This window comes from Trachypithecus francoisi, unplaced genomic scaffold (assembly GCF_009764315.1).
Source record: "Trachypithecus francoisi isolate TF-2019V2 unplaced genomic scaffold, Tfra_2.0 Lachesis_group10, whole genome shotgun sequence".
In the NCBI taxonomy this organism is placed as follows: domain Eukaryota; kingdom Metazoa; phylum Chordata; class Mammalia; order Primates; family Cercopithecidae; genus Trachypithecus; species Trachypithecus francoisi.
In genome coordinates this window covers 23,608,835-23,635,734 of record NW_022681455.1, presented here as the reverse complement: position 1 = coordinate 23,635,734, position 26,900 = coordinate 23,608,835, and the positions used below count along the sequence as shown (strand labels likewise).

General features: G+C 38.8%; 1 long non-coding RNA gene across 1 annotated transcript; it reads right to left on the bottom strand.

Moving 5' to 3' along the window:
* LOC117088669 lies at positions 1–25,192 on the bottom strand. Its single transcript, XR_004439270.1, has 3 exons — positions 25,100–25,192; positions 457–592; positions 1–197 (listed from the first exon to the last, which is right to left on the bottom strand). It is a non-coding gene; the product is annotated as an uncharacterized LOC117088669 (long non-coding RNA).
* Between the last annotated feature and the right edge of the window lie 1,708 nt (positions 25,193–26,900).

Here is a 26,900-nt window from a genome sequence, read left to right as displayed (position 1 = left end):
GTCTTTTCTTTGGAGGGTTGGGGGTTGGAGATAAGTATTAGGTACTGCTACTCATTCATTTTGCTGATGTCCTCTGATATTTAAATATCAGAGGCAGGCTGAGGCAGGAGAATCACCTGAACCCAGGAGGTGGAGGTTGCAGTGAGCCGAGATCATGCCATTGCACTCCAGCCTTGACAACAAGAGCAAAACTCCATCTTGAGAAAAACAAAAAAGTAGTTAGTAAGGAGAAAAAAAAATGTATAGGATGTCTTGAATTACTTCCAAGGTTTTGCCTTTTATCAGTATAAAACAAAGTCCTAATGGCTATGTTGATGTTACCAACTTGAATCTACTGTGGTAGTCAGGGATACTAGGTTGCTCACATTTACATGGATCAACCAGGACACACTTTTGAGACTGAGGGTTAACCCACTTTCCTTGAAACATATATACTTCCTGAATGAGAAGTGATACCTGGAAGGAGAGTTGGAGTATTATCAGAAGTAGGGGGATGGATGTTGATGTGGCAATCATTTCTAGTACAATGTATTGTAGGTCATTATATCTTCACACATTAAAGACGTGACAAAGAGGACGTGCACTCTCAATGCTGGAGTTGAGGAAACAAGAACATTATTGTTACTTCATGCATTAAAAACAAATATGATGGTATTTAATAATAAAATGACAATTAGTAAATAGAATGCTTTACTAATAAAGCATTAATAAATACAATGCTTTACTAATAAAGCATTAGTAGGGGGTTGGTTCCAAGATGGCCGAATAGGAACAGCTCCAGTCTATAGCTCCCAGCATGAGCAACGCAGAAGATGGGTGATTTCTGCATTTCCTACTGAGGCACTAGGTTCATCTCACTAGAGCTTGTCAGACAGTGGGTGCAGGACACTGGGTTCAGGACACTGGGTGTAGCCCATGGAGCATGAACCGAAGCAGGGCAAGGCATCGCCTCACCCAGGAAGCAGAAGGGGTCAGGGAATTCCCTTTCCTAGCCAAGGGAAGCTGTGACAGACGGCACCTGGAAAATCGGATCACTCCCAAGCTAATACTGCGCTTTTCCAATGGTCTTAGCAAATGGCACAACAGGAGATTAATCTGCATCTGACTCAGAGGGTCCCATGCCCACGAAGTCTCACTCATTACTAGCACAGGAGTCTGAGATTGAACTGCAAGGTGGCAGTGAGGCTGGGGGAGGGGCCCCCACTATTGCTGAGGCTTGAGTAGGTAAACGAAGTAGCCAGGAAGCTTGAACTGGGTGGAGCCCACTGCAGTTCAAGGAGGCCTGCCTGCCTCTGTAGACTCCACCTCTGAGGGCAGGGCACAGCTGAACAAAAGGCAGCAGAAACTTCTGCAGACTTAAACATCCCTGTCTGACAGATTTGAAGAGAGTAGTGGTTCTCCCAGTATGGAGTTTGAGATCTGAGAATGAACAGACTGCTTCCTCAAGTGGGTCCCTGACCCCCAAGTAGCCTAACTGAGAGGCACCTCCCAGAGGCACCTCATGTGGCAGGGTGCCCCTCTGAGAGGAAGCTTCCAGAAGAACGATCAGGCAGCAACATTTGCCATTCTGCAATATTTGCTGTTCTGCAGGCTCTGCTGCTGATACCCAGGTAAGCAGAGTCTGGAGTGGACCTCCAGCAAACTCCAGCAGACCTGCAGATGATGGTCCTGACTCTTAGAAGGAAAACTAACAAACAGAGAGGACATCCATGCCAAAACCCCATCTGTATGTCACCATCATCAAAGACCAAAGGTAGATAAAACCACAAAGATGGGGAGAAACCAGAGCAGAAAAGCTGAAAATTCTAAAACTCAGAGCGCCTCTTCTCCTCCAAAGGAATGCAGCTCCTTGCCAGCAACGGAACAAAGCTGGACAGAGAATGACTTTGACAAGTTGAGAGAAGAAGGCTTCAGACGGTAAGAATAACCTTCTCTGAGCTAAAGGAAGATGTCTGAACCCAACGCAAAGAAGCTAAAAACCTTGAAAAAACATTAGACAAATGGCTAACTAGAATAAACAGCATAGAGAAGACCTTAAATAACCTGATGGAGAGGAAAACCATGGCATGAGAAATACGTGATGCATGCACAAGCTTCAGTAGCCAATTCAAACAACTGGAAGAAAGGGTATCAGGGATTGAAGACCAAATGAATGAAATGAAGTGAGAAGAGAAGTTTAAAGAAAAAAGAGTAAAAAGAAATAAACAAAGCCTCCAAGAAATATGGGACTATGTGAAAAGACCAAATCTATGTCTGATTGGTGCACCTGAAAGTGACAGGAGAATGGAACCAAGTTGGAAAACACTCTTCAGGATATTATCCAGGAGAACTTCCCCAACCTAGCAAGGCAGGCCAACATTCAAATTCAGGAAATACAAAGAATGCCACAAAGATACTCCTTGAGAAGAGCAACTCCAAGACACATAATTGTCAGATTCACCAAAGTTGAAATGAAGGAAAAAATGTCAAGGGCAGCCAGAGTGAAAGATCGGGTTACCCACAAAGGGAAACCCATCAGACTAACAGCAGATCTTTTGGCAGAAACTCTATAAGCCAGAAGAGAGTGGGGGCCAATATTCAACATTCTTAAAGAAAAGCATTTTCAACCCAGAATTTCATATCCAGCCAAACTAAGCTTCATAAATGAAGAAGAAATAAAATCCTTTACAGACAAGCAAATGCTGAGAGATTTTGTCACCACCAAGCCTGCCTTATAAGAGCTCCTAAAGGAAGCACCAAACATGGAAAGGAATAACCAGTACCAGCCACTGCACAAACATACCAAATTGTAAAGACCTTTTGCTTTACAATTGCTAGGAAGAAACTACATTAACTAACAAGCCAAATAACCAGATAACATCATAATGACAGGATTAAATTCACACATAACAATATTAACCTTAAATATAAATGGGCTACATGCTACAATTGAAAGACACAGACTGGCAAATCAGATAAAGACTCAAAACCCATCAGTGTGCTGTATTCAGGAGACCCATTTCACGTGCAGAGACACACATAGGCTCAAATGAAAGGGATGGAGGAAGATCTACCAAGCAAATGGGAAAAAAAAAAAAAAAGCAGGAGTTGCAATCCTGGTCTCTAAAAAACAGACTTTAAACCAACAAAGATCAGAAGAGACAAAGAAGGGCATTACATAATGGTAAAGGGATCAATTCAACAAGAAGAGTTAACTATCCTAATATATATGCACCCAATACAGGAGCACCCAGATTCATAAAGCAAGTCCTTAGAGACCTACAAAAAGACTTAGACTCCCACACAGTAATAATTGGAGACTTTAACACCCCATTGTCAACATTAGATGGATCAATGAGACAGAAAGTTAACTAGGATATCCAGGAATTGAACTCAGCTCTGCGCCAAGCAGACCTAATAGACATCTACAGAACTCTCCACCCCAAATCAACAGAATATACATTCTTCTGAGCACCACATTGTACTTATTCCAAAATTGACCACATAGTTGGAAGTAAAGCACTCCTTAGCAAATGTAAAAGAATGGAAATTATAACAAACTGTCTCAGACCAAACTGCAATCAAACTAGAACTCAGGATTAAGAAACTCACTCAAAACCGCTCAACTACATAGAGACTGAGCAACCTGCTCCTGAATGACTACTGGGTACATAACGAAATGAAGTCAGAAATAAAGATGTTCTTTGAAACCAATGAGAACAAAGACACAATATACCAGAATCTCTGGGACACATTTAAAGCAGTTTGTAGAGGGAAATTTATAGCACTAAATGCCCACAAGAGAAAGCAGGAAAGATCTAAAATTGACACCCTAACATCACAGTTAAAAGAACTAGAGAAGCAAGAGCAAACACATTCAAAAGCTAGCAGAAGGCAAGAAATAACTAAGATCAGAGCAGAACTGAAGGAGATAGAGACACAAAAAAACCCTTAAAAAATCAATGAATCTGGAAGCTGGTTTTTTGAAAAGATCAACAAAATTGATAGACTGCTAGCAAGAATAATAAGAAAAGAGAGAAGAATCAAATAGATGCCATAAAAAATGATAAAGGGGATATCACCACCAATCCCACAGAAATACAAACTACCATCAGAGAATACTATCTACGCAAATAAACTAGAACATCGAGAAGAAATGGATAAATTCCTGGACACATACACACTCCCAAGATTAAACCAGGAAGAACTGGCATCCCTGAATAGACCAATAACGGGCTCTGAAATTGAGGCAATAATTGGTAGTCTACCAACCAAAAAAAAGTCCAGGACCAGACAGATTCACAGCTGAATTCTACCAGAGGTACAAAGAGGAGCTGGTACCATTCCTTCTGAAACTATTCCAATCAATAGAAAAAGAGGGAATCCTCCCTAACTCATTTTATGAGGCCAGCATCATCCTGATACCAAAGCCTGGCAGATACACACACAAAAAAGAGAATTTTAGACCAATACACCTGATGAACTTCGATGCAAAAATCCTCAATAAAATGAGGATCCAGCAGCACATCAAAAAACTTGAATCCAGCAGCACATCAAACTGAATCCAGCAGCACATCAAAGAACTTATGCACCGTGATCAAGTGGGCTTCATCTCTGGGATGCAAGGCTGGTTCAACATATGCAAATCAATAAATGTAATCAAGCATATAAACAGAACCAAAGACAAAAACCACGTGATTATCTCAATAGATGCAGAAAAAGCCTTCAACAAAATTCAACAGCCCTTCCTGCTAAAAACTCTCAATAAGTTAGGTATTGATGGGAAGTATCTCAAAATAATAAGAGCTATTTATGAAAAACCCAGAGCCAATACCATACTGAATGGGCAAAAACTGGAAGCATTCCCTTTGAAAACTGGCACAAGACAGGGATGCCCTCTCTCACCACTCCTATTCAACATAGTGTTCAAGTTCTGGCCAGGGCAATCAGGTAGGAGAAAGAAATAAAGAGTATTCGATTAGGAAAAGAGGAACTCAAATTGTCTCTGTTTGCAGATGATATTATTGTATATTTAGAAAACCCCTTCGTCTCAGCCCAAAATCTCCTTAAACTGATAGGCAACTTCAGCAAAGTCGCAGGATGCAAAATCAATGTGCAAAAATCAACAAGCATTCCTATAAACCAATAAGAGACAGAGTCAAATCATGAGTGAACTCCCATTCACAATTGCTTCAAAGAGAATAAAATACCCAGGAATCCAACTTACAAGGGATGTGAAGGACCTCTTCAAGGAGAACTACAAACCACTGCTCAACGAAATAAAAGAGGACACAAACAAATGGAAGAACATTCCATGCTCATGAATAGGAAGAATCAATATCATGAAAATGGCCATACTGTCCAAGATAATTTACAGATTCAATGACATCCCCATCAAGCTACCAATGACTTTCTTCATAGAATTGGGCAAAAACTACTTTCCATTTCATATGGAACCTGCATTGCCAAGACAATCCTAAGCCAAAAAAAAAAAAAAAAAAAAAAAAAGCTGGAGGCATCATGCTACCTGAGTTCAAAGTATACTACAAGGCTACAGTAACCAAAACAGCATGGTACTGGTACCACAACAGAGATCTAGACCAATGGAACAGAACAGAACCCTCAGAAATAATACCACCCGTCTACAACCATCTGATATTTGACAAACCTGACAAAAACAAGAAATGGGGAAAGGACTCCCTATTTAATAAATAGTGTTGAGAAAACTGGCTAGCTATATGTAGAAAGTTGAAACTGGATTCCTTCCTTACACCTTATACAAAAGACTTAAATGTTAGACCTAAAACCATAAAAACCCTAGAAGAAAACCTAGGCAATACCATTCAGGACATAGGCATAGGCAAGGCCTTCTTGTCTAAAACACCAAAAGCAATGGCAACAAAAGGCAAAATTGACAAATGGAATCTAATTAAACCAAAGAGCTTCTGCACAGCAAAAGAAACTACCATTAGAGTGAACAGACTACCTACAGAATGGGAAAAAATTTTTGCAATCTACTCATCTGACAAAGGGCTAATATCCATAATCTACAAAGAACTTAAACAAATTTACAAGAAAAAAACAAACAACCCCATCTAAAAGTGGGCAAAGGATATGAATAGACACTTCTCAAAAGAAGATGTTTATGCAGCCAACAGACACATGAAAAAATGCTCATCATCACTGGCCATCAGAGAAACGCAAATCAAAACCACAATGAGATACCATCTCACACCAGTTAGAATGGCAATCATTAAAAAGTCAGGAAACAACAGGTGCTGGAGAGGATATGGAGAAATAGGAACACTTTTACACTATTGGTGGGACTGTAAACTAGTTCAACCATTGTGGAGGACAGTATGGCGATTCCTCAAGGACCTAGAACGAGAAATATCATTTGACCCAGCCGTCCCAAAGGATTATAAATCATGCTGCTATATAGACAAATGCATGTTTATTGCAGTACTATTCACAATAGCAAAGACTTGGAACCAACCCAAATGTCCATCAATGATAGACTGGATTAAGAAAATGTGGCACATATACACCATGGAATACTATGCAGCCATAAAAAAAGGATGAGGGCCAGGCGCGGTGGCTCAAGCCTGTAATCCCAGCACTTTGGGAGGCCGAGACGGGCGGATCACGAAGTCAGGAGATCGAGACCATCCCGGCTAACGTGGTGAAACCCCGTCTCTACTAAAAAAAAATACAAAAAACTAGCCGGGCGAGGTGGCGGGCGCCTGTAGTCCCAGCTACTCCGGAGGCTGAGGCAGGAGAATGGCGTAAACCCGGGAGGCGGAGCTTGCAGTGAGCTGAGATCCGGCCACTGCACTCCAGCCTGGGCGACAGAGCGAGACTCCGTCTCAAAAAAAAAAAAAAAAAAGGATGAGTTCATGTCCTTTGTAGGGACACGGATGAAGCTGGAAATCATCTTTCTGAGCAAACTATTGCAAGGACAGAAAACCAAACAGCGCATGTTCTCACTCGTAGGTGGGAATTGAACAATGAGAACACCTGGACACAGGATGGGGAACATCACACACTGGGGCCTGTTGTGGGGTTGGGGGAGGGGGAGAGATAGCATTAGGAGATACATCTAATGTAAATGACAAGTTAATGGGTGTAACACACCAACATGGCACATGTATACATATGTAACAAACCTGCACATTGTGCGTATGTACCCTAGAACTTAAAGTATAATTTTAAAAAAAGCATTAGTAAATAGAATGCTTTACAAATAAAGCATTAGATTGATACGTATAAATGCCCATTTATAAGCAGTATAATTTACAGAAGATAAGTAATTGTTAACTAAAGCTACTTTGTTATAGATTGTTATACATGTTCCTGAATTCTTTTTTTTTTTTTTTTCCTGACAGAGTCTTTCTCTGTCACCCAGACTGGAGTGCAGTGGTGCAGTCTCTGCTTACTGCAACCTCCACCTCCCAGGTTCAAGCAGTTCTCCTGCCTCAGCCTCCTGAATAGCTGGGATTACAGATGCATGCCGCCAAGCCTGGCTAATTTTTGTATTTTTAGTAGAGATAGGATTTTGCCATGTTGGCCAGGCTGGTCTCAAACCCCTGACCTCAAGTGATCTTCCCGCCTTGGCCTCCCAAAGTGCTGGGATTACAGGCGTGAGCCACTGTGCCCGGGCGGTGTTCCCGAATTCTTGCAAACAAGGTTAATGGTTATGTTATTACATAGAAAATACAATGACATTTATGTTCCTCCCATTGGGTAAATCCATTGTCAGCTTTTTATCCTCTTCAGAAAATTACTATTCTGACCAAAACTGTGAAGTCTATTTCCAAAGTAGGGGTAGAATACAGATGCAATAGGTCAGAAAAAGACAAATAAATAAATAAATAAATAAGCACAGAACACTGAGGTAGGAGTTGAAAATTTGCAGTATGAAGCAGAAACATGGAAATCGCTCCTCTGGCATTAAGCTAAGCAGGCAGCCAACACATTACAGACCATTCTGAAGGAAAAGCAAACTTTCTGAGAAATGCCATGATGATGTATAAACTTTGACTGTACTCATTAACAAAGATTGAGAATTTTGTGTAAATAGAATAACTGTGACCTGGAAAATTGCAGACTCTCAGGACAAGAACAAACTTGCATAGAATAGTCCTGGTTTTGGGGCCCCCAAATGCTTTAATATCATTGACCGTTGCTTTAACAAACGTAATTCATTCTCAATGCGCTACTCGCTAAAATTGAGCTGCTAAATGTTTACAATTTTTTAAAAGCAAATTTGTTATGGCAAGATTATTCATGGATATATATGCATATAAGTTTAATCACTTCCAAAAATCATTCCAATAAAGAATTTATTGAACACCTATGACTACACATCTCACAAGCAGGTTTAGGAGAGCCAATTACAGTACCCAAAGGAACAACTCCATTGCTAATATCTTACAAATAGCTACTAAATTCATTGAGGTTAACAGCTACCAGAAGTGTATAGATATTAATTCACCATATTTCTTTGCTTAAGACAAATTACTCCAAAGCACTTATATTTTTGACTGTCTACTTCTACTATATTCTCAACATTTTCATTTTCTAGCACCTATAGGAAAATGAAGATCTGTAAGACATTCTCTATTATGCCAAGAAGCAGTGCAGTTACATTGATGGGCTCTAGAAATGAACCTACTTTTACGCCTGCTCCAGCTCCTTTTAGTAGCTGAACCTACTCACTCCATCTCCCACCCCAGCCTTCTCCAAGTATCTGTGGTCTTCCTGTGGGAGTATCACAGAGGTCTGTGTTTACAAATCATTGGGTGTCCTTTATTTAAATATTTAGATCTGCTTAAACTTAGGGAAAAATCTCCAAGGACCCTGACTCCCTACTAAACACTTAACATAATTTAAAACCTATTCTCAATAATTATTTGTTAGAATTCAGCAAAACCTACTGGAATTCTCTAGCTGGTGTCCTATACAGCTTCCTTAACCTCCAGTGTATGACCATCTGAAAGATCATTCATGGGCTTCTGTTTCCTCATTTGAAACATAAAAATAATTTTACTACCTATCTTATAAGGCTGTCATGAAGTTCAAAGAAATTAACTCATTAAACATTCAGACCATTACCAGTTGTGTAATAAGTGCTCAACAAGGATTGGTAATGTGGTCATATTATTTATCTTGCAAATAGAAATAACTTTGGGAAAAGAAGGGTATTACCAATATTACACAAGGACAAAAGGTATGAACTGGAACTGCCTACAGCAAATGAAGATGTATGACTAACTATTAGCTATTATTAGCTAAGAATTCATCCTACAAGGTAGTGCTTATGATTTGGCACTCCTGATTCAACTTAGATAGATCTCATCCCCTAATACCTGTTTTCTTTTCCAGTATGGACACGTATAAATAGCAATCATTTTGACTTGCTTGCCAATGAGCCTATAGTCCATGCCATAATGCAAAATACTATTATTACTTGGAGCCATTAAGGTCACAATAAGAATCTTGAGAGTATTCCACTTGAAACTCCATCTTTATAGATTCTTGTCCCTCCTAACATTTCTTCTTTGTGTAGCTGTACACAATCTCATCCTAACTCACACACCCATGTGTGAACCTACCGCCATAGTAAGTGACTGAGTATTCAACACCCATTGATATCATGGCTAATTTCAACAGACAGTGAAATAAAAGAGGTAGGAGCCAGAATAACTTCTTCTGATTACAACACTTTGGGCATAGTCTACAATACATTAAACTCTGAAAACTCAAATTTATTCCTCTTCTTCCAATCTCCTCTTCGAACTCCAGCACAATGCAGATACCTCAAACTCTTCCTTGGTCACAAATCTACGGTTTTCTTACTACAGCATCTATACTAACTCTTTTCCTACATTTTTAACAGTGCCTATTTTTACATATTTTAAGCTGGCTATTCCTTCAACTCCGCCATCGTGCATTGTCTAAACTGAGAATGCCTAACCCTAGACCCCAACCCTAAAGAATACCAGAACTGTTTCTATGGTGGGAAACTTCAGACAAGAGATCACTGCGGCTTGGAGTAGTTATAGAGGTATCTAAGGCTGGGCAAACTTTGAACTTGTTGAGGTAAAAGAGAGTGCATTTCTAGGCAAACCATGTCTAGCAGTACTGATAATAGCACACAGTGTACCCACTGGAGAACAGACTGATAGGAATAAAGTTTATCTGGGGCTGGGCACAGTGGCTCATGCCTATAATCCCAGTACTTTGGGAGGCCGAGGCAGGCAGATTATGAGGTCAGGAGTTTGAGATCAGCCTGGCCAGCATGGTGAAACCCTGTCTCCACTAAAAATAGAAAAAATTAGCTGGGTGTGGTGGTATGCACCTGTAATCCCAGCTACTCGGGAGGCTGAGGCAGGAGAATCACTTGAACCCAGGAGGCAGAGGTTGCAGTGAGCTGAGATCATGCCATTGTACTCCAGCCTAGGCAACAACAGCAAAATTCCATCTTGGAAAAAAAAAAAAAAGTTTATCTGGGTAAAGTGGAGACTCGGTATAAAGGGACTTAATAATGAAAGAGAAAAGTCAGGATTTAGTGCAACCAGATGCATAAAGTTTAGGACTATTTATTTGGACAGCAACATTAAAACTGTTAGAAGAAAGTTACAGCATTCTGCAAGTAGACAGTGACTTAACAAAAAAAGAGTCTGTTTCTTATTAGGCAATTTGTTATCTTAAACCTTGAATTGAGAGCATTTAAAATAATTATTCATTTGTGCATTTTCTCATAATCTACTTCCTCCTTGCTTTAGGCCAATTATTTTCAGGCTATCCTTAGTGCTTATTTTCATGTGTCCTATAAATGTATATAACATGCACTCTGTCCTTAGTATTCTCAGCGCTGAGCATTCATGTCAGGGAGGAATGCTAGAAAACAAAGATGTTAATTTTGTAAGTTAAATGTAGCTATTTCTTCAATATTCAATTTAGAGAGAGAATTTTATACAAAAGCACTGATTGAATATCCATCTGGTAAGTCTTTAGCATTGATATCTAATTTCTTTCCATGGCATGTGTAGCTGCTGAGACACCTCAGGGACTGTTTGTATAACATCGTTGCTGCAGGCCATGGAAAATTCTGTGCGCTGCTTTCCATATATGTTTGGTTACAGCTGGATCTGGTTTGTGTGTTTTGGGGCTTTCCAATGCAATTACCGCCTCCTTCACGTATACCAAATGGATCTGCCTCTTTCCGTTTCAACTGAAGGCTTTTCACCCAGGCTTGGAAATGTGAATATGCTGGTTAAAAAATAAAAAAGGCCAGACAGACTGAGGGAAATGCAGAAAGACCCAGAGAAAATCCCAGTGTAATGTTTTCCTAAGCAAGAACTACCGGAAGAATTAAGAAGAGAGAAAAATAAAAATAAAAAGAAGAAAAAAATGGTATTTCTATTCCACGTTCAAGGTTCTATTAGAATCCATTGTGAGTGTGTGTATTTTTGTTTCAAGTGTTTCATTGGAGGCACTCATTATTTCCCTTTTCTGTGGAAAGAATTATCTCACCAGGAGCAGGATGCATTCTACCTGGCCCTGACAGATCCATCCTATTTCTATCAGATCAATGTGGGCCTAGTCTTGCAGTCGCTGTGGCTTTTGTTCGATCTCAGTAATTCTCAGATTGACTCCCCACAAATGCAGTGAGGAGGAGCCAATTATCCCACATAGCCACTGACTTGTTATTGCCATACACAATTATTGAAGAGGTGTGCAGCATAAACCCCAGGAATGGCATCCAGAAGGAATGGCTTTTTCCATCATTACAGTCTCAATGAAATCAGATATTGCTCTGTCAACTGGCTTTTTAAGTGAAAGTTTGCATCATTTTACTGAAAATATGAACCAAACGCATGGGCACTAACAGAGAAAGACTGTGCCTTCCATGTATGCCAGAAAGACAATTCATATTTTAGCTCTAGTTTCCTTTATGCTGCTGATATTGCTAACAGCAAGTGAAATAATACTCAAATGCATTGACCCTTTCAATGCTGTTGAAATAACACCTGCAAACATGATGGATTTGTGCTTGGGACTCCTTCGGTGCTGTTTTCTGACATGCATGCATTTAGCACAAGAGAATGCTAAATAGTTATGCATTAACAGTATTGTTAATATCTCAGTGATATCCTATCTTTCAGTTAATAATATGATAACTATGTAAAGGCATTTAACTCACTTATGGATTCTTAATTACATATACCAATTGAACATAAAAACGGAAAAAAAATTATTTGAACTGAAAGAAGAAAAATCCATTGCCAAGAATTGTAAAGCATTTCTTCTGGATCCATTTATTCAAAACAAAGTTGAACTGAGGTATGGGCTGTGACTCTTCTCATAGGAAGGCCTTGTGTACCAAGGAAGCAAAGAAAGGGAAATCTGGCATATCAGGGCAACCTGCCCCCAATAATTCAACGTGGGTCCTTTTCTATTTCCCTAGTGTTGACCAGTCTGAGAAATAAAGGGAAAGAGTACAAAAGAGAGAAATTTTAAAGCTGGGTATCTGGGGGAGACATCACATGTTGGCAAGTTCTGTGATGCCCCCAAAGCCACAAAACCAGCAAGTTTTTATTAGTGATTTTCAAAGGGGAGGGAGTATACAAATAGGGTGTGGGTCACAGAGATCACATGCTTCACAAGGTAATAAAATATCACAAGGCAAATGGAGGCAGGGTGAGATCACAGGACCGGGGCGGCAGGGAGGGGAGCGGGAATTAAAATTGCTAATGAAGTTTCGGGCATGCATTGTCATTGATAACATCTAATCAGGAGACAGAGTTTGAGAGCAGACAACTGGTCTGACCAAAATTTATTAGGTGGGAATTTTCTTGTCCTAATAGGCCTGGGAGCATTACGGAAGACCGGGGCTTATTTCATCCCTTATCTGCAACCGTAAAAGACAAACGTCCCCAGAGCAGCCATTTTAGAGGCTTCCCCCTAGAAACGCATTCTCTTTCTCAGGGATGCTCCTTGCTGAGAAAAAGAATTCAGTGATAGTTCTCCTATTTGCTTTTGAAAGAAGAGAAATATGGCTCTGTTCCACCCAGCTCTCAGGCAGCCAGATGTAATGGTTATCTCCTTTGTTCCCTGAACATCGCTGTTACCCTGTTTTTTTTTTCAAGGTTCCCAGATTTCTTATTGTTTAAACAATGTGTGCAGTTAACACAATCATCACCGGGTCCTGAGGTGACGTACATCCTCAGCTTACAAAGATGACAGGATTAAGAGGTTAAAGACAGGCATACGAAATTATAAGAGTATTGATTGGGGAAGTGATAAATGTCCGTGAAATCTTCACAGTTTATGTTCTTCTGCTGTGGCTTCAGCCAGTCCCTCCATTCGGGGTCCCTGACTTCCCACAACACTAGCAGAAGGCAACAAGTATTTCTGAACAATGATATTTGAAGGATTGAGGGGGGTGTGTGTGCCTGTATGAATGATGTTTGGGGAAGTATGAGGGTTGGGGAACATAAGGAAGTAAGAATTCTGGAGGACATCTGAATTCCACTAGGGACTCGGGAAAGTAATTCTGGTTCTGGATACATCAAGTCTGGAGGTCACAGAGGCACTTAGCGCCTGTGTACACCTGGTTTGGCTCTTTATTCTGGGCAAACAGAGGCTCTATCAGGGCTGGCTATAGATGAATAAAGTCATGCCAGGCCAAAAAACAAAAATAAAAAAGAAAGACACTGTGCCAGTACAGAAATGTTTTAATACAAGAAAAAAAAAAGCAAAAATACATCACTACATTTGCCTCTCACGAGGCTCTCTCTCATCCCTCCCTACTTTCCTAACTTGCTCGATCGCTGACCAAGTAAAGGAAATGCTGTGTTAATTCTAAACTTCACACTTCTTACATCATCTGGGCCTGATTTAAGAAATGACTCCCACTAGCCTTATGCAAAACCTGGCTCAAAACGTAGTAAGAAAATGAAATAATTGTTTTAAATTGACTAAATACCTAATTCTATGCAGCAAAGAGCTTCTGCAATTAACAAATATTTACGTATCTAGTGGAATCCACTAATACTTTTTAGAACCTTAAAGTTACATATCATTTACATATTTTCTCAAAAAATAAATTTCAGATAGGTTGAGACATTAAATATAGAAAAAGAAAAAAGCAGAGAGAAAATGTAGATTAATATTTAATTTGGGAAAGAAAACAATTCTTTGTAAATATATAATTGAAGAGATAGACCAATTGAAAAATATTGATAGATATATTTAATTTAAAATGCCAAAAAGTGTCACAATATCTTTCTTCAAACTGGGGAATATTTACAACATTTCTAATGAAAAACAAATTGATTCTCTCAATATATAAAGAGCATGCCCAAGCTCAAAAACAGAAAGCACATGAAAGAAAAAATGCAAATGGCCTGCACCCCCTACCACACACACATTTCTCCTAACCTTTACTTAAAGAGACAAAAATTAGAAGAAAAATCCAATATGTCATCCTTCACAGCAGCAAAGATATTTCACAAATACAACACAGTTGGGCAGAGTGTCAAAGGAGCACCTGTGACAGTTGCTTTTGGTGCCATCTTTATGGGGAGCAACTTGGTCATATCATGGAGGGCATTAAAAATGCGTACGTCTAATCAGACATGAGCACCAAGAGTTTGGTAGCTGGACGTTATCAAGCCTTTGTTGATAATAAGAAAAATTATACCAAATGGTAGAGGCTAGAAAATTGTTTAAAATGGTCAAAAATTCATACACAGTATTGTGCAATTATGAAGATCATTTAAAAAACAATTTTTAATTGAAATTATGATCATAATAAAATAAGAAATGGGAAAATCAGAATAAAAGCATCATATGCTGTTTAGCCCCACTTTTTTAAAAGAGGAAGAATGTCAGCGTTATCATTGCATGCACCTTAGACAGAAATAGAGTGGTAGCATATATGAACAGTGATGTCCTTGAGGATTATTCCTTTGATAATAATAGACATACTTGCTGACCTACTCCCTCCTTATCTTTATACAAACCTGATTTTATTTTTTCACAGGTGCTTACAGCCTTTATAACTCTGCTGCCCAGTGCACCAGTATGGTAGCCACTAGCCACAGGTAGCTACTGAGCATTTGAAATGTGGCTATTGGAAATGAGATGTGCTAATAATATACACCAATTTCAAAGGCATAGTATAAAAATTCAAAGTATCTCTCTAATAATTTTTAATATTGACTATATTAAAATAACATTTCATATAATGGGTAAAATAAAATATATTATTAAAATTAAACTTCACCTATTTCTCTTTTTTCTTTTTTTCAATGTGGCTACCAGAAAATTTAAAAATACTTATGTGGCTTACATTGTATTACAGTAGTACTATAGAATGACTTCTGCTAACATTTGCCCTCTGTCCTGTACCACCTCCAAAACTTCGGCATTCTTTATTACAGTAGCTTTGGTTTCAGGGTTGGTTCTACAGCGCAGAAGATGGACAGAGAGGGTTGAGCAGGCAGGAATTTTAAAATTAAAATTGCTTTTGAGGAGTTGTTATCCCTGACCTTACTAATAGGAAATGTTGCTTCATGAGGTTGCTCAAGAGTATGCCAAATAGAAAATTCTGGAACAGAGGAATAGTACTACTCACACCTCTGTTGGAATAATCTCTGTTAGATTATTTTATTAGGTTTTACTCTTTAATATATAACTTGTCCGAGGCTAAGCAAGCAATAATGTGTCTGGGGTTCAGTTATTTTTCAGCTCTAAGAGGAGTAAAAAATTCCTCATCTGTAAAACAAAACAATAAAGTTCTAAAATGATAAAGTTGTGAAAACAAAATGAGTAAATAACGTAAATGTTTAAAGAATAACAAGTACATAGTTAAAAAGTTAATATATGCCACCTGTGAAACTTTGTTAAATATACAAATACATGTAGGGAAAAAAGTGAAAAGATTAAAGAATCCGATAGAAGTTTAAGAATATGTTTATCTTATTAGAGAGGTAGCTTAAAAGAGTAGTTAACGCTGCAGGCCAGGGAGTAGGACTTGCTGGCTCCAAAACTTACTCTGGCTTTCAGTAGCTTTCATCTTGGACAAGTCACATGAAGTCTCTGTGTGTAGTTTCCTCTTCTGTACCATGGAGCAATGTAACTCACAAGGGAGTCGGAAAAATGAAGTGAATAAAAGCTTTTAAAATGCTAAGACACGGTGCTCTGCATAGTTAAATGGTTTAATCATTGTTACCTATTATTCTTACCATGATGGGGAAAGTTGTCAACACATTTCCACACTTTAAACAAACATAAATCAGAAAACATTTCCAAATATCATATACTGTATTCCATAAGTGAAATTCTTCGTGTAGGTTAATGATCCTCATGGTATTTCTGAAGGCAGGAAGATCAGTAGCCTAGAGCAGTGCCTCTCATGCTTTGCTTTACAATGTGCAGATACATGACCTCAGACCTTATTAAGATGCAGACTCTGATTCAATAGGTCTGTGGTGGGGTTTGATTGAGATTCTACGTATTTAATAAGCTCCCAATTGATGCCAGTGCTGCTGGGTCTCCCACCACAGACAGAGTACCAAGGGCTAAGGCAATATTGTCTACTTTGACAGCAGGAGTAATTAAGGTGCAAGATATAGAACAAGTATCAGCACAAGTGTGCGAAACAACAATCCTTTCTGTTTCTTGCATTGACTGCTTGCATAAGGATAGATTAGCTTCTTTCTCCTTTAATTGAATACATCTCGTTAAGTTAGACAGGGGTCAGACAACATCCCATTATAAAGATTATGATTCTGTAGCGCAGACAATTTATGACATTGGCTCCGAGATTCATGACAAATGCTTTGTAAAGAATAAACAGGCTTTTCAAAATGTAGTTTTCTAGAATAAACAATTGTTTTAACAGTATACTTTGAATGGTCCCTTTTTCACTGAGGATTTTGTGGACATCAGTTATTCAGTTAAGAAAATGCCCTTTTCACGTTAGTGTGCAAAGAATTCTAATGATGAAAGAGTGTTGAATTATATCAGATGCTTTTCCTGCATCTGTGGGTTTTCTCCTTTAATCTTTTAATGTGAAGGCTTGCCATATTGATAGGTTTTCTAATGCTAAGTCCTTGCATTCTTTGGGAAAATTAAACTTGGTCACATTACTATGTACCACTGGATTCAGCTTACCAGTGTTTTGCTTGGCCTGCAATGTACTTTTTCTGGTTTTTATATCAAGATTACTAAATCCTTGCAAAATTATGTGAATGTATTCTCACTACTATTCCCATTCCCTGGAGGAGTTTGTACAGGAGTACTTTTCCCAACACAGGGATTTCTTCAATGCTTTAGAATAGTCTGAAGTTCAAAAGTTCACAGAATTTTTTTTTTTTTTTTAAGACGGAGTCTCACTTTTTGCCCAGGCTGGAGTGCAGTGGCGTGATCTTGACTCACCTGCAACCTCCACCTCCTGGGTTCAAGCGATTCTCCTGCCTCAGCCTCCCAAGTAGCTGGGATTACAAGCATGTGCCACCATGTTGGGCTAATTTTTTGTATTTTTAGTAGAGACGGAGTTTCGCCTTGTTGCCCAGGCTGGTGTCAAACTCCTGACCTCAAGTGATCCACCCGCCTCAGCCTCCCAAAGTGCTGTGATTACATGGCCACCAAGCCTGGCCATGAGGTTCACGGATTTTTGCACATTTTTCCACTTTTACAAAATTTGCGTTTCTAATAAATTTCAGCTGCTGCTATCTGTCAGGTACAATGAAACTTTATGCCAGGGTTATGCATTATCTCATGAACAGTGAGCACGTGAATGACTATTTAGATAAATATGCAGTTTGTGTCATGTATAGTAAATTATAATCATATAGACTTCTAGTTCACAGTTTTGCACTAATTTACTATTTGAAAATACATGAATCTTTGATCTGTGCCCTGGGGATGTCAAACGTCCACTTTCTGTCTCCATCATATGATAGAAACCACAACAGATGCAGACTCTTTGCATCCAACAGATCAGGAAGTCGGTTGCTGGAGGGAGAAATACCCCACGTTCCTTGGGCCTTCAAGTAATTTGCCATTACTTATTAACTTGGCCATGTTACACAGACTTTATGCTTTTTAATTGTCTCATTTCATCCTCACAATAAGAAAGAAAGTATTTTTATTCCCATTTCATGTAAAATTGAGCTTCAGAATGGTAATGTCCTAGAGTTAGAGAGATTGAATGAAGGAGGCAGTTTTCCAACTCACGTGGCTAACTCCAAATCCAGACACTTTTTATTCTAGTGGCCTCTCTCTTATAATTTTAGTTCCCAAAGCAGTGTAGGCAGTCTCCCATTATTCTCCAGAAAGCCCCATATTTTTGTTTTGTCCCAGATTCTGGTCAAAAAAATCATGAAATGGAAATTTTTATCAAGCCTCCCTCTTGATTCCTCATTCTCCATTTTCATTGCTCAGCTTCATTATTCATCTTATAATTATTGCTTCTAAATCACTATATATACCCAAACAAATAAATGAATAGATTATTTATAATCAGGACTGTCAGTTTGCTTTTCATTGATTCAAGCACTTGGTTGTTCAGTTAACATTTTTAACAGACAAATTCTCCAAGCTTAAATCCTAGAGTTCTTCCTCTTTTTTATAATACTTAATATGTTGAAAGCTGAAAAAATACATTTCTATGAAACAAATAAAACTGCATATAAAATGACAGAAGGAGTAGCATTAACAAACTAAAATAATTTCAAGTATATAAAACTCATTTAGTACATAAGCTTGATCAAAATGAACAAAGGTATTGGGTGTACCAAGAAAAATGGCTTTGTACACCACAAATATTTAACCTGCCTCCTCAGTAATGTGTTTTCCAATTTCAAACGCCATTGCATTTGTATTCCAGCCAATTTCCATACTATAAATGTCAGTCAACACAGGCTGATTATTCCTAAGAATGATTTAAAAAGAACCTTAACAACAGTAAAAGTCATGTCCACATTTTCATTATGCATCTGAGCCTTTGGATTGTAAATATTCCCTCTGAGCTAATATTTTAGAATTCAAGGTCATATACAGGGGATTCTTTCCTTGCTAATTAGAAAATAGATTACTCCACTTGAAATTATGTAGGTGGAAATTCTTCCCTGAGGAATCTATCTCTTTCAGATGTGTTTGATCATGTTCAATATTTTTTTAAGTATATTATATTTGCTTTTCCCCTCTTACCTACCAAATACGATGCACAGAATGCTTAAGGACTTGAATTATTATTCTGACATGAGTAATAAAGTTATATTAAAAATAATGTACTAGAAGTGTTTCACCTGCATACAGTTTTCCTTATTAGATTTGCTTGTTATTTTACTTGTAAAATTTCACATCTAATGTTTCCTCTGTATATTTATAAAAAAATACTTTCTTGCTCATGAGTGTAATCACTATGTAAATTGGGTAATTATTTGGTGAATATTAACGTTCTTTCTCATAGAAAATAATACATATATTTTGAATCTTCTTTCCTTGCTTTTGGGGGGAATATAGCAATTAAAATAGTTATTGAACCCTTATTTGCATGCAAATGAGGCAAGTGAAGTAGCATCTCAGGATATGCAAAAGTACATTTAATTTTCAATTTCAAATGTATTTCTTATTAGTTAGACTATATTGTTTTCAATGCAATTTTCTTTTAGTATGTTAGATTCATGTATTACAGACAGCTTTTCTGCTAACTACTTGCTTGTAGGCAAGGGCTTTTCGTTTTTCTGAGTTCTTTTATATCACGACAAAATAAATCTTTTTAAAGAGCGAAAAAATTAACATGATGATATGAATAATAAATAGTGAGCATAAAGTAGGTACTTAACATCGTATTGAATGGATGGTTTGAAAAGGTAAGAGAATTATGAGAAGATACGTTGATCATAAAAATATGAACATACAACTGTATCTGAAAGAAAATAATAGATATGCCTCCGGGTAAATTATGAGAACATAAAACAAAAATCTTTCTTGTAAAGAAGAAAACTCCTGTTATTGATATTTCTATAAACATGAATGATGTAAAAATAGTAAACAAGGCCGGGCACAGTGGCTCAGGCCTGTAATCCCAGCATTTTGGGAGGCCGAGGCAAGTGGATCACAAGGTCAGGAGATCGAGACCATCCTGGTTAACACGGTGAAACCCCGTCTAAAAATACACAAAAATTAGCTGGGCGTGATGGTGAATGTCTGTAGTCAAAGCTACTTGGGAGGCTGAGGCAGGAGGATGGCATGAACTCGGGAGGTGGAGTTTGCAGTGAGCTGAGATCGCACCACTGCACTCCAGTCTGGGTGACAAAGCAAGACTCCATCTCAAAAAGAAAAAAGACAGTAAACAAATATTTAGATTTCAAGTGTTGTAACCTCAGAGGAACAAGGGTATCTCTTGATATTTAAAGAAAATAGTTCTAAAAGAAACAAAAATACCACAATGTTAAGTGAGTGATGAATTGAGGAATCCTAAAGTGTAATGAATATAAACATGTTTAACATGAGTGTGATCTTTAGATCTGGCTTTCAGCGATGAGCTACTAAGGGCAAGTTCAGGTGTGTCTGTCACTCTGTAAGGTTGATGGGATTGTGTTTACAGTCACACACACATTCTGTAGTTTTGATATCAGACATCAAAACTGGCTATGAAGCCTATTGGCTGGACTTAGTGAGATATGTTTCAGATGTTTTTAGTTTGAGAAAAAAGAATACTTCTTAACAAAAAATTAAAATATGTTTCAAACCAGAAATAGTTTTTTGGAAATTAGATGCATGTTATTAATATGATTAACTATCATTGTAATGGCACTTACTAAAGAGGATTAGAAATTATTTCCAATTGGCCGGGCGCGGTGGCTCAAGCCTGTAATCCCAGCACTTTGGGAGGCCGAGACGGGCGGATCACGAGGTCAGGAGCTCGAGACCATCCTGGCGAACACGGTGAAACCCCGTCTCTACTAAAATATACAAAAAATTAGCCGGGCGAGATGGCGGGCGCCTGTAGTCCCAGCTACTCGGGAGGCTGAGGCGAGAGAATGGCGTAAACCCGGGAGGCGGAGCTTGCAGTGAGCTGAGATCCGGCCACGGCACTCCAGCCTGGGCGACAGAGCGAGACTCCGTCTCAAAAAATAAAAAAATAAAAAAATAAAAAAAAAAGAAATTATTTCCAATAACTGTAAGTCATAGTTATAGCCTCTCATCTCTTTCTGCCTCTAACCACCTTTTTCTTTTTCCCTGTTGTACCATTCTCTGACCTTCCTCAGTGAATCACATACTCTTCTCTGATTTCACTACCATGGCTCTCTGTATACCCTAAATTCTGATCCCTCCCTTGATTTCTGTGGTACCTGTGTTGATGTGGGAAATTCTCTCAGCCAATCACAGCCTTGGTAAGAACCCCTGCTAATATTAAGTGTGCTTACCTTCCCACTAAGAATAAAGGCCAATTTGGGCCTACGCTCTGTCTGAGGTTTTTGGAGCTGTATCTGAAATATATATTTATGGTAAAAACTGAAGCTCTCTGTCTTGTTTTTGTACATTTTTGTTTGTCTTTAATCCAAGGTAATTGAAAAGAATGAGACTGGCATATTAATTAGTTTATAGATTACTCAGCACAACAAACAGGTTAATTGAATGGTTAGTCAAATGCCCAAATAAGAGCTAGCCTATTTATTTAAAACATACAGGATTTTAATGTCTCTAACCTCTCTAAAGAAAGTCAGGTTCTCTATTACTAGTCATTATGACCACCTCCAAGCAGAATTTCTCAGGGTTGCAATTTTACAGTCTATTTGTAATTGCCATATTCATGTCTGTATGTATCTGTAGCCTGATTTGTCCCAAAGACAGAGATGGTGACTTTTTTTGCTCACTACTGTCTTACCAGAGTCCGGCATGCAATCAATATGGAGTAAATCAATTGATAAATTGAGGTTCAGAAACAACTAGGTTTAAGCTCAGTTCAGCCACTTAATAGCCACATGATCCTAGCCAGGTCCTATAACTACCCATGTCTGTGTCTCACTTTGCAAAATTATTATGTGCAGCAATAAAAAGTGCATGACTGAAAGCAATATACAGATGTTAGTCATCATTGTAATGACAGTGTAATAATGAACGATGTACAGGCTGCCAGGAAAGTAGTCACATGCAACTCAGCTAGTTTTGGTTTATCTGTATATTACATATCTTCCTTCTTTCATCACAATGAATTTTAAGCAGAACCAACATTCACTGAACACATAGCATGCATGTAAGTCCTGAATTGACCTCCAGAATGTCAGAAGGAAAGGTCAAGTCAGTGACAATGCAACCACATTTATTTCGTTGCTATTTCATGATAAGACACTGTTTTAAAGAAAGATAGCACATTGATAGAACTAGTGTGGTTGGTGCAGATAAAGTTTCATTTCCTACATGGAATATTGCCCCAGACTCCACTCTGTAAATCTACAGTTGATGATATCCAATTATTGTGGAAGGACCATGGGCATGTTGTGGCAGGTGCTTGTTAGAAATGGCCAAGGTAACAGTCTCTGCCTGGAAGCAGAATTCCAAAACTGAGATCCTGGAGAGAGGGTGTTTGATGTAGGAAAATAAGGTCTATGAAAATGGAAGGTAATGAATATCTTTTGAGACTGCTGTCAGGCCTTTCCCCACAACTTCAGAGATTACCAGTATAATAAATATGTGTGGAAAGTTCAGGTATAAGAAATAAAGGGCTAAACAGGGGCAAACAGAGAATGGAGATGAAATGAGAATGTTTCCTGAAACAATAAATGAGATCATAACAAATAGGATCAGAAACGTTTTGGACTGAATTATGTCCCTTCAAAATGTATATGTTGAAACCCTAACCACAATACTTCATATGTGACTCTATTTGTAGATGGGACCTTAGGTGCGGTAATTAAGATGAAATGCGGTCTTAGGGGTGGAGCGCTCACCTGGTGGGATTGGTGTGTAGGAGAGAAAAAAAAAAAAAGAAGTGAGTGGTCTTTCTCTCTCCACACATGCACAGAGAAGAAACCATATGTGCAAGAAGACACCAAAAAAAGCAGCCCTGAGGGCACCTTGATCTTGCACTTCTAGCCTGCAGAACTGTGAAAAAATAAATTTCTATTGTTGAAGTCGGTCAGGCTGTAATATTTTGTTATGTCTGCCTGTGGTGTTATGATATATGTATATGTATTCGTTTTCATCCACGGTTCCTGGTTCATAATTCGCATAGCCCTTGTTAGTCTTTTGTTATAATCTTGGGTCCTTTAGGCTTCACGAGCAGGTCTGAGAAAACAGAATCTCTCTGCCCTTTTCCTGCCATCCTTTCATCTGTGCCAAGGCAGGACTTTATCTTTCCCCTGCCTTTCTGATTATGGGTCTTAAAACCCTCCCCAGACAGGGTCCTGCTCTTTACCCCGGGGGAAGGAATGCTGACATCCTGAAGTTTCCCTAAAAACCCAAGAGGGGCCGGGCACAGTGGCTCACGCCTGTAATCTCAGCAATTTGGGAGGCCAAGGCAGGCGAATCACGAGGTCAGGAGCTCCAGATCATCCTGGCTAACACTGTGAAACCCCGTCTCTACTAAAAATACAAAAATTAGCCGGGCGTGGTGGTGGACGCCCATAGTCCCAGCTACTCAGGAGGCTGAGACAGGAGAATGGCATGAACCTGGGAGATGGAGCTTCTGGTGAGCGGAGATGGAGCCACTGCACTCTAGCCTGGGCCACAGAGCCGGACTCTTGTCTCAAAAAAAAAAAAAAAAAAAAAAAAAAACCTAGAGGACTACCCAAGAGGAGTAGGTTCAAGGAGCTTCCTGACAGCTGAACACGTGGAGGTTCCAGTAGGGTGGTGCACCGCGGGAGGGCATGGAAGCTCCAGGTCCCTTCTCCCATACCTCACCTTATTCATCTCTTTATCTGTATCCTTTGCAACATCCCTTATAATAAACCAGTGAATGTAACTAAGTGATCCCCTGAGTTCTGTGAGCCCCTCCAGCAAATTAATTGATCCCAAAAAGGGGATCGTGGGATCCACCACTTGAAACCAGTTGTTCAGAAGTCCCAGAGGCTCAGACTTGTCACTGGTGTGCATGGCGAGAGGGCAGTCTTGGGGACTGAGCCCTCAGCCTGTGGGATCTGACACTCTCTCTAGGTAGATGGCGTTGGACTTGAATTGGGGGATACCCGGCTGGTATCACGCTGCTTGGTGGTGGAGAGAAGAGAAACTCCTACACATTTGGTCACAGAAGTCTTCTGTGTCGATTGTTGTGGTGTGAGAACAGGGGAGAAACAGGATTTGAGAGTTTTTCCTGAAACACGCCCTTGGCTGGCTGACATAGGAAAGTACAATTTAATTTTTCCAAGTTTAAAGAAGAAAAACTCAGGTTTCTGGATAAGTCACTAAGCACCGACGGTCTCTGACTTACTATGCTTCCACTCAAGAGATTTCAACTTTACAATGGTACAAAAGCAATATACATTTAGTAGAAAACGCACTCCAATTTTTGAATTCTGATTGTTTTCCTGGGCTAGTGATATGCCACAGATATCTTCTCCAGATGCTGGGCAGTGGCAGTAAGCAGCAGCTCCCGGTCAGCCACAGGATCATGAGGGTCAACACCCCTTACCCTACAATCCACTGTGATGCCATATGATTTTACCCAACCATAAGCTAAAGTAAGTGTCTGAGTACATTTAAGGTGGGCTAAGCTAAGCTATGATATTCAGTAGGCTGGGTGTTTAATAACCCATTTTTGACTTAGAATATTTTCAATTTATGATGGGTTTACTGGGAAGTCATTCCATCATAATTTCAGGAGCGTCTATTACTAGATGAAGGTAGGTATATGAGGTATTATATTTCAAATCATTTTAACAGTGAAAAGAAATACAGTATTAAATGAGATTTTAAAAAATATTGAGCAAGACAGTTTCCTCTGTTTTCCTGTGCTTTTTCCTGATCTTACATACAGCTCAACTTTTTCACAAAGGTCCTAGTATAAATCCCCAGATGTACCGAATTGGTAGCCCACAGATCACAGTTGTAGTTTAGGCTGTGACACAATCTTAAAGATCATCGTCATATCATTTACCTTTCTGGATCTTAGTTTCCTCCTGAGAGTAGTTCAGTTTCTTCCTTCTGAGAGTAGTTGGATTAGACTAACATGACTGATGTGTGAATGAATTTTATGCCAACTACAACAACAGAAGTCCATGGTGAAATATATTACAAATATTGCAACACTTCTTCTCAGAGCATTTTAAATGTTAAACCTGTAAGAAGAGGACCCAGTATTTCTCAAGTGTGCCTTTACCATATATCCCTGAAAAGAGACTGCCACTCATTGTCATTCACTTGGGGTCCCAAATTGTAAGATCCTTTATCCATAATATATTAGGATCCCATGAAGAGCTCTCCTCATGGTCCTTTGGCTGTTCATCCACAAAAGAAGAGGGATAACAAAGAATCTTTGAGATTTACACCACAGAAAATATATTTTAAGGAAACACAATTATGCTATAGATCCTAAGGAAAGTGTATTTTAACATGGAATCCTCTAACTCCATACACTGCTCTTTCATTCTCAGTAAAATTTTCCATGAGCCACTAGAACAATCCCTATTTCAATTAATTGGTTTCACTCTTCTTTTATAAACATAGGTGTGTCTCAGTCCTATTGGCCTACTTTAACAAAACACTATAGACTGGGTGGCTTATAAGTAAAAGAAATTTCTTTCTCATTGTTGTGGAGGCTGGGAAGTTCAAAATCAAGGTGCCATCGTATTTGGTGTCTGATGAGAGCCTGTTGCTCTCTAATTCACAGATTGCACTTTCTAGCTGTGTACTCACATGGTGGAAAAAGGAAAGTGAGCTCTGGAGTCCCTTTTATAATGGCACTAATTTCTACTCATGAGGGGTTTACCCTTATAACCTAACCACCTCCTAAAGTCCTAACCTCTTAATACCGTCACTTTATGCGTTAAGTATCAACATTAATTTGGGGGAGATACAAATATTCAGACTACAACAATGTGCTTTTTGTTTGGGGGTTTTGTGTTTGCTTTTTAGCATAGAATATATGCATGCAAACAGTGAAATGGAAGAAAATGCAGGCAACAGTGGGCAAGTTGTTATTTATAAATCAGAATTTGTCAGAATTATCTTAAGAGACAATTGTGGCACAGCCCCAATACCCAAGCACCATGAACTGTATTCTGTTGAGGGAATAATTACTGACTTGCATCATCATTCTCATCGTGGAAATACAGAACATAACAGTTCCTTGCTTATGATTGGTGCTGTGTGGTATAATACAGCTTCCATTCTTTAATCTGCCTTAAATGGTGCATAATTTACCAGGTTTTCTTATACTTCATTTTCTTAACCTTAGTAGAAACAGCTTCGGGTGGACTCATTGACCATCAATCATAAATCAGCCCTTTATTGGTGAAGAGGTGAGATGGGTTAACAATGGATTTACTTGTAAATTGAGAAGAGATAAATCTTTGTTCCCTCAAGGGTAGCAGTGTATTTATAGGTTGGGAGGCAGTTATTACTTTTCAAAAAACACTTTATAGGAAGGTAAAGTCTTCAAGACCTTGGTGTTTATGATCTCTGAAGCTCGTGTATCTGCAGAATTGTTGTAAAATACACTAATAAAATAAAATAGGATGTTGCTTTATATTTGCCTGTGTTACCACATGAAGTACTTATGTAGGTAGAATAGAGGTTCTATAAAGCAAACTCATAACTAAAATTGAATTCTTTGGGGAAATCTGCCACTTTTTATTTACAGGTCTATAAGCCTAGCAGATAAAAGTAACTAAGAGAAAATATTGCAAAGATATTTCATATCACCTTACAATCAAGGTCCCTAAATGATCTGTAAGCAT